Source organism: Urocampus carinirostris, chromosome 17 (assembly GCF_059441175.1).
Source record: "Urocampus carinirostris isolate Australia breed hairy pipefish chromosome 17, RoL_Ucar_1.0, whole genome shotgun sequence".
In the NCBI taxonomy this organism is placed as follows: domain Eukaryota; kingdom Metazoa; phylum Chordata; class Actinopteri; order Syngnathiformes; family Syngnathidae; genus Urocampus; species Urocampus carinirostris.
Genome location: NC_142365.1, coordinates 8,180,004 through 8,189,571, shown reverse-complemented (window position 1 = coordinate 8,189,571; position 9,568 = coordinate 8,180,004).

Here is a 9,568-nt window from a genome sequence, read left to right as displayed (position 1 = left end):
TGTTGTAATAATAGTCTGTAGTTTGCAATAATCTGTGGTCTGTACATCCCTTTGAGACTTAAGGGCTATACAAATAAAAATGACTTGACTTGACTTGACTATGGATTGATGAATAAATATTAAAAATCGAGTGAATACCAGAAAATCGTGACTACAAACACAAGCGTAGTCCCGCTCGCTGTAGCTCCCCTGGATGGATTAATAGTAAAAGGTCAGCATTCGATTTGAAAGCGTCACGCACAGATTCATGTGCATGCACACATTTAGCTCCTTTATCACAGATGGCATCATCAGGATTGCGGGAGGGAGTGCACTAACCCAGATATGGAGGCTTAAATCTTCAGTAGCACACTGTCAGATTCTTAAACCGACAATCGGGAGTCGCTCTATATCATAAATACATTGTTTAATCCCATGTCAAGGATGTTTGTGGAGATTTACCTTGTTTTTAGGCTGTAGTGTGTTGATATTAGCGGGAAGTTGCTATAAGCCAGGAAACATCGGGTGTTCATGTGCACAACAATGATTTAAAACAATTTAGAAGTGTCTTCTGTCTTTGCCATGTTAGTTTATAGTTTTACAGATGCGCCAAATAAGGAGAGAAGACATCAATGCATTTGGGAGTTTACAAGGAGGACAAGCGCTCAATAATAGTCAAAATAAAGAGCAACAGTGTGCAATCAGAGTCAAAATAACCCAACCCTGGCGATAAAAGCAATCTTCTTTGCAGAATAGAACCGCTTTCTTTATTGTAAAAAAGCATGATAAAAACAAAAGTAACACTAATTTGGAATAAATAGACTATTATTTCCTCATCATTTCGCCCTTTTTTTTTTTTTTACCAAAACAGGATACCAGACGGACGGGATCGATACCGGATATAGGATACATGAGCAAGATACCAGACAGACGGGATCGATACCAGATACAGGGTGCACGAGCAACATACCGGACAGAACGGGGCCGATACCGGATAAAAGATGCACGAGCAAGATACCGGACAGGACCGGATCGATACCGGATACTGGATAAACGAGCAGGATACCAGACAGGACAGGACGGACGGGATCGATACCGGATACTGGATACAAACAGCAAGATACCGGACAGGACGGGACAGACAGGAGAGATACTGAAAACTGGGTACACGAGCAAAATACCGGACAGGACGGGACTGATGGGATCGATACCGGATACTGGATAGACGAGCAGGATACTGGACAGAGTCAAAATGCATGCCTTGCAAGTGCAGAGGTTTGTTGACGGACTGACCAGAAGTGAATGAGAGCACTGAGTTTAAATAGGAGGGGAGCCAATTAGGCAACGAGCAGCAGCTGGCGCCAAACGAGGGGCACAGGTGAGGGCAATGGGCAATTGTGACAAAGCATTTGATAACTAGAAATAGAAGTATTCTTTATTGCAAGCGTGTAATAGCTATTATTAACTAAGAATAGAAGCATTTCGTATCGAAAGTCTAAGCATTCTTCTTTGCAGGTGTTTAATACCCAAAATGCAACCACATTTTGTATTGTAAGCAAGCTGAATAAAAACGAATGTCACATTTATTTTGAATAAACATTAAATAACCTTTTTATGATAAACATTTTTTTATTGATAGCGTTTAATAATTAAAAATAAAAGCATTCTTCATTGCAAGCATATAATGTCTTATTAATAACTAAATATAGAAGCATTCCTTACTGAAAAGGTAAGCATTTTCAGTTTCAATTTACAGGTGTTCAATAGGTTAATCAGAACCAAATTCTTCACTGTAAGAAAGCACAGAGTCATCAACACAGCATAAAAAATCATCAGTTGCTGTATGCCCAGTCTGGAGGACATTGCCTTCATTTTTTATCTTGAAAGTATTTTTTTAAATGTTTATTCTTGACTGCCACGTATCATCTGGTTGTAAAAATGGTTCACTATGTTGTTTGCAATGACAATAAACACTATTTTATAGTTTTATAAATTTAAAGAGACAGTGAGTCATCATTACAGACATTTAGTAGTAAACCAAGAGAAATGCACCTATACTATAACCATTAATTATTTGGTGTGAGCCAAGTTCCAGTAAATGTTTCAATATGTTAAGGTTTCTTATTATTCTGCAAATTATTTCTCAAAATCCGTACCCGCTAAAGGATTTTGATAAACAATAGCATCACATTTCAAATCCTCCTAAGCTCTTTTGTTTCTTGGAGATTGTTTTTATAACACGTCACTCAGGAGTCTCATTTTGCAATAATCTCTAGATCAGCCGTATTAACCCCAATAGAAACGTGCTTGTGTATTGTTATTGTGACTTCTTATTATTATTGATCTGTTCAAGTATGAAGACTTAAAGGGACAGCGTGCATTATTTATTGCTGAGTGGTAAAACCTACTTAGTACTACTGTACAGTAGTTGGTTTTTCCTCTTTTATTTAAGTCCCCTGCTGGCTTTTGTGGGCACTGCATGTGAATGAGCAGATTGTTTTCCTGCATCTATTTCAGGAACCAATTGTGTTAAGGTTTGATGATAGACGAAAACCATGTGAGGCAGGCCGAAACCAAAGGCAAGGGAGCTCAAAGCAAGGGATTGCATTTAATGACAAAGCTAGGACCAAAGTAACTGTCAAGATAGGAACAGAAGGAGGACCCAGATGCGTAACGTTACTCACAAGTTTATTGAAATATAGAGGAAAGTCAGCGCCAGCGATCCGGTGCTCCCTGAACGCGGAAGCCAGCCGCTCTCGGGATCGGAGTGTGTTCTGAATGCGGAAGTGGATCTTCCGGAGCGGGAGATCATAGCGTGGTTGGATGGAAAAAACAGGTCGTTAGCCGGGACGGGAGATCAGAACATGGTCAGGGTCAAAAAACGGGTCGTTAGCCGGGACGGGAGATCAGAACGTGGTCGTGGTCAAATAACAGGTCGTAGCAGGAGACCAACGGGGAAATCAGGAGCGGGCCCGACGGGAGTAAGAGTCAAAAAAATTATTGCCTTGTGTAAACAGAGGTTCGCTGACGGACTGACAACAGGCGAGTGAAAGGACTGAGCTTACCAGCAGCAGCTGGCGCGAAACGAGCGGCCACAGGTGAGTGTCATGAGTAAGCATGACAGTAACAACTGAGGAACAAAGCAAATGACATATCTGAGCAAAATCCAACGTGACCAAGTCCAACCAGCGAGACCAAAACTGGAAATGGAAACTGCAATGAGCAAAGAAACAAAGAAACATGGAATGGAATGACAATGAAAACCAGGATGACAATGGCAGAACAGTGTCTAATGTTCGGTAAGTCCTTTTAGAGGGTTCTGGATAATTGGGGACAGGTGTGTAATAATTGGACACACTTATATCCAGTTCAAACCCCGGTTGGGGCACTCTGGTGATAGGAGGAATGTCAGACCCCAACAGAATGTACGAATAATATGTACAATCATTTGGATTATACATTTAACTCTTTATTAGATATTCAGCTGGAAAGGGAGCTGGTGACATTATTTTGCAGTTATACAAAGCACTTTTAAAAACACAAGATTAAAAAATCTTCAATCTGAAAATAGCTTTTCAATGAACAAAACATGAAATGCAACACAGAAACATTTACAGGACAGAACCACTACAACAGTGCTATGACAATGAGTCCTTCAAATGTAATCCTGGAACACTAACTAGCCAGTAACAAAACATGAAAGGAGGAAAAACAGGAAATGGAGAAGTACCAATTAGTTCTAAATCAACAAAACGCGAAAGTAAGAGGACGCAGGGAAAATACATGTCTTTATAGAGATCTTGTGATGGGACCATACACGCAAAATTGACACCAGTTCTTGGTCGAGTCCAATGTGCCCTCTGATAGTGTTTACGGTTCCTGGCCAGTTTATGGTCCATGGCAATTTTGGCACCAGTCCATTCCTTCATGTTGTCAGCCCAGTTCTTTCTTCCTCTCCTCCTGCCCTCTTGGACTGTGCCCTGCAGAATTATCTTGCTATTGTGGCTCTTTGGGTCAATAGGTTCCCGACCCCTGGCCTTAGTCGTCGGGCACCACTGAGGACGCAACTCTGGACAGGTTTTTTCACTATCGACAGTTCCTGGCCCATGGTTGGGTACTGGCAAAATTGGCAGCTCCACTCTCTTTCTGCCCTCTTGGACTGGGTCCTGGAGAACCATCTTGACCAGTCCTCGTGATTTTGTGATGTGATCGTATCACTGAAGCTTCCGTCCACACAGTTGACAACAGTTCTTGGTAGGGTCCTCTGATGGTGTTTACGGTTCATGGCCTGTTTTTGTGTTGTGGCTATGTTGGCACCAGTCCATTCCTTAATGTTGTCAGTCCAGTTCTTTCTTCCTCTCCTCCTGCCCCCTTGGACTCTGCCCTGGAGAATCATCTTGGCCAGTCCTCATGATATTCAGACATGACCCTACCACTGCTGTTTCCGTCTGCGCACAGTTGACAACAGTTCTTGGTAGGGTCCAATGTCCCCTATGATGGTGTTTTGCAGCATTTCATTTGTCAGGTGGGCTAAGTATCAGATGCCTAGAAGTTTCTAGTAGCATCGCATCTCCATAGCCTGGATTTTCCTTTCCAGTTTTGCTGTGACAGTCCATATCTCGCAAGCGTAGAGGAAGATGGAAGTAACCAACACTTGCATGAGTCTGATCTTTGATTTCACTGCTATGTTTTTTTATTACAGTTGTTTGGTTGGATACCCTCACCACTAGGGGTCGTATGGGCACCACTACCTGTGGTGTATCTTGGGCAAGGACAGCCTGGTGGCACCCATTCATGTCCAGGCCAACATATGTTTCCACCCAGTCTCTGCACTACAGAAACACTGTTATATGTTATTTCAAACCTGGTAACACCTCTCTCTCTCTCTCTTTTCTTCCCTTCCCCCCCCCTCTCTCTCTCTCTCTTTTCCTCCCTTTTCCTCTCTTTCTCTCTCCATCTCTGTCTCTCTCTTTTCCTCCCTTTTCCTCTCTCTCTCTCTCTCTCTCTCTCTCTCTCTCTCTCTCTCTCTCTATCTATCTCTCTTTTCCTCCCTTTTCCTCTCTCTCTCTCTCTCTTTTTCCCCTTTTCCCCTCTCTCTCTCTCTCTCTCTCTCTCTCTCTCTCTCTCCCTTTTCCTCCCTGTTCCTGTCTCTCTCGCACTCTCACTCTCTCGCTCTACCTTTTCCTCTCTCTCTCTCTCTCTCTCTCTCTCGCTCTCTCACTCTGTCGCTCTCTTGCTCTCTCGCTTTCTCACTCTCTCGCTCTTTTGCTCTCCCTTTTCCTCTCGCTCTCTCTTTTCCTCTCTCTCTCTCTCTGTCTGTCTGTCTGTCTCTCTTTTTCTCCCTCTCTCTCTCTCTCTCTCTCTCTCACTCTTTTCCTCCCTTTTTCTCTGTCTTTCTCTCTCCTCTCTCTTTTTCTTTTTTTGTCCCGCCCTCTCTCCTTTTCCCTCCCTCTTTCTCTTATTTCTTTATTTCTCTTTTTCTTTCTCTCTAGTCTACTAGTCCGGCCCCCGACAGAATGTTTGCTCTATGGTGTGGCCCCTGAGCTAAAATGAGTTTGACACCCCTGCGCTAGTCAAACTTTTGTGACTCCTGACTCTACTCAGCCCTGTTCTCAGTCTGATTCCTGTTGCCGACCTTTTTCTGAACCCGTTTACGTTTTTTCTCCTCCGTCTCGGCCATCGACCTGTTTTTTTTCTCGCTCTTGACTTCGCCTTCGCTCGACACAGAAGTGCCACATCCGGCGATCTGCTACCCGTGACTGACGATCACCGGATCGTGGGTGCTGGCCCATTCCTCATTCTAAATAAAGCTGAGTAAAACGAACGCAATTGGGTCCTGTCTCTGTTCCTAGTTCGTGACAGTTTTTATGATGTAATGAAACACAAAATGCTACTTGAATAAAATCGGGATTTGGAAAGGATGCTCTCCGGAGAAAATCTGGCAGATGGCATCGGGGAAAGTCTGCCCTGGGAGATTCCGAACCCGAGTATCTGTCTCTCTTTCTTTCTCTCTCTTTCTCTCTCTCTCTCTAGACATCTATCTAGACCAGGCGTGTCGAACTCATTTTACCTCGGGGGCCGCACGATAGAACAAACATTCTCTCGGGGGCCAGTGTATTAAAGAGAAAGAAAACGAGAGAAAGAAATAAGACGAAGCGAAGGAGAGAAAAAGAGAGAGGGTGGGACAATGAAAGAGAGAAAGGGAGAAAGAGAGAGAGAGAAGAGAGAGGGAGAGAGAATGTGAGAAACAAAAAAGATATAAAGACAAATAGTGAGAGAGAGGGAAATAAAGAGAGAAAGAATGATATCCAAATAGAAATAGAAAGAGAGAAAGGGGGAAGGAGAGAAAAGAGAAGGAGAAAATGGGAGAAGGAGAGAAGGGGGAAAGCAGGAGAGAGCAAAAGAGAGTAAATGAAAAATGGAAGAGAGAGCAAAAGAAGGTAAAAAGACACAGAGAGAGAAAGAGACAAATATAAACAAAGAAAGAGATACAGGAAGTGAAAGAGAGAGAGACAGAGAGTGGGAGAAAAAGGGAGGAAGAGAGAGAGAGGGGGATAAGAGAGAGAGATAGAGAGAGAGAGAGAGAGAGAGAGAGAGAGAGAGAGAGAAATAAAGAAATACAAGTACACCGTCTTTGTGAGAGGCAGCTGGCTTCGGCAACATCAAGTGGACATATTTAGACCTGCAGCCCGTTTTTCTCTTGCGCTTCTCTGAGCATTATCTCGCGGGCCGGATTCAATCCCTTAGCGGGCCTGATCTGGCCCCCGGGCCGTATGTTTGGCACCCCTGATCTAGACATCTATCTAGACATCTATCTCTTTTCTATCTATCATATGTTTGACGTGAAAGGCCTCTGACAGTGACTCTTCTTTGACGCTAAATATTTCAACAGGACAGAGCTGTTTTTCAGGGATGTCTGTGGAAAACAAGACAAACTTGTTTAGCAATAGTCAAGTTGGTTTGGACAGTTATTGTTGCTTTATCTTTTATAATTATTCCTCTTAGCAGAGTGTTTATTTTAAAACTCCACCATGTATTTGGGTGCTGACGATTAAGAGGCCACACGAATCAATCACAAGTTTAAAAGAAATAAAATACAGTGCCACTTCAGCGCAAACAACCTACATTTGAAAAGGGGTCTTTGTTAACGATGTATAGGCATTTTTTTCATCTATGATAAATAAAATCTAACAATTAAGCTCTTTATCTCATCATCTCATAAGCTACACCGCTTATCCTCAGTAGGGTTGCGGGGGTGCTGGAGCCCATCCCAGCAATCATCGGGCAGTGGGCAGGGGACAATTCACCTGAAATGCATGTTTTTGGAATGTGGGAGGAAACCGGAGTGCCCAGAGGAAATCCACGCAAGCACGGGGAGAACATACAAACTCCGCACAGGAAGTCTGGAGCTGGATTTGAACCCACGCAGGAGGTTCCCAAGACATGAACTGTGCCGCACATGCGCTAACCACTGCGCCGCTTTAGCTCTTTATGTTCATTGTCATTACCAATACTGACAGTAGCTCAGGAGGTAGAGCGCTCGTCTTGGGATCCCAGTTCGAATCCCGGCTCGTCCGTGCTACATGTCGAAGTGCCCTTGGGTAAGACACTGAACCCCTAATTCCCCCAATAAGCAGGTTAGCGCCTTACATGGCTGCACGGCCGCTATTGGGAAATGTGAAGCACACTGTAAAGCGCTTTGGGAAGTCATTGACTTGGAAAGCGCTATATAAATGCAGATCATTTCATTTTTCCATTTTTCCATTGCGGTGCATCACACAGTAAAAGGAAAAAGAAACCAGACGTCACTTAATGCCGTATGAAAAGCTTTTCTCAGCTCCTTAAGCGCTGGCAAGACGGGGGCTCGGCTTGTTTGTCCCCGTGTTAAAGTGCCGCGCAACGCCATGGAAAGATCATTAAATCACAGTTTTACCACTACACTTAATCCCCGCGACAAAACGGAGGAGGAAAAAAAAAATGGCCGGCGAGATTAAGAAGAAACTTGACGGATCCGAAGTGACGGCTCGGGCTCCCGGCCCCGCCCAAAGGGGACACGGGAACCCGGGTTCGGTATCTCCCAGGGCAGGGGACCCGACCGGTCGGACTTTCCCCGTTCCCGCCGCCATCTGCCGGATTTTCTCCGGAGAGCATCCTTTTCAAATCCCGGTTTTATGAAAGTTGAACTCGGGTGCGTTTACAATGCTAGATGGAGTAAAGCCTGTCTTTCTTTGGCCAGCCCTTCCCCTGATTTGAAAGGAGTTGTTTTGGCAATGCCAGTGAATGCCACTGTCTGCACAAACAAAGTGATGCCCAGCATGAAGGGATAGGGGAAAAAAAGCCGTTTGGATGTGCCAAGTGCCATTGTTTCAGCTAATAGGCGTCAACAGGCCAAGTATTCCCCAGTTACCATACAGGTGAAGCGATGGCCGCCTGGGAAAATGTTTTTCTCTTTCCCAGCCTTGTCGGCGCGATGGCGTCCCCCTTTTTCCTCGCTCTAACGGGATTAGTTGTGCCAGCGCTAGCCCGCCAGTCACGGTACTGTCTACTTCCCATCTCTCTCCGGGGCCTCTAATGGGATTTAGCCATGTGTCGTTCGGGAACGAAACGGCTACGTGAGCCAGCTCTTTGAAGTCAAGACAGGAGGTGGCTCCCTATCAATCAGGAGCTGTCTCCTTGAGAAACGCTCTTTCTTTCTTTCTCGGTCTCTCTCTCTCTCTCTCTCTCTCTCTCTCTCTCTCTCTCTCTCTCTCTCTCTCTCTCTCTCTCTCTCTCACACACACACTCACTCTCATTCTCACTCTCTCTCTTTCTTGCTTTCGCTATTTCTCTCTTTTTCTCTTTTTCTTTTATTCTGCTTCTCTGTCTCTTCCTATTTTTTCCCTCCTACTCTCTGTCTCTCTCTCTTTCACGTTTTCTCTCACTCTTTCTCCCTCTATCTTACACTTTCTCTTTCTCTCTCTCTCTCCCGCTGTTTCTCTCATCCTCTTTCTCTCTATTTCTCTGTCTCACTGTCACTCCTTCCCATTTTCTGTCTCTCTCTTTCTTTTTCTCTCTCTCTTTCTTTCTTTGTCACTCTCTCTTTTTCTCATTTCCCACCCTTCCCTCTCTTCCTTCCTCTTTCTTTCTCTCGCTCTTTGTCCCTCTCCCTTTACCCCAGCCCCCCTCCCTCTCTCTCTCTCTCTTTCTCTCTTCCTCTCTCTCACTCACTCTCACTTTCTCTACCTCCTTTTCTTTTCTCTTTGTTCGTTTTTCTTTTTCTTTCTTTCTATCTTTCTCTGTCTCTCTTTCTCCCTTGCTCATTATCTCTCCCTCTCTCTCTCTCTCTCTCTCTCTCTCTCACTCTCCCACTCTCTCTTTCCCCACCTCCTTTTCTTTTCTCTTTGTCCCTCTCTCTTGTTCTCTATTTCTATCTTTCTCTGTCTCCCTTCCCCCCTTGCTCATTATCTCTCCCTCTCTTTCTCTCTCCCTCTCTGTTCTCTCCATGTTCTCTCTCCCTCTATAGCTCTCTTTTTCTTTATCTGCCCCTGTGACTCTCTGTCCTTCTCCCTTTCTATGTCCTTCTCTCTTTCTACCTTTCTCTTACTCTCTT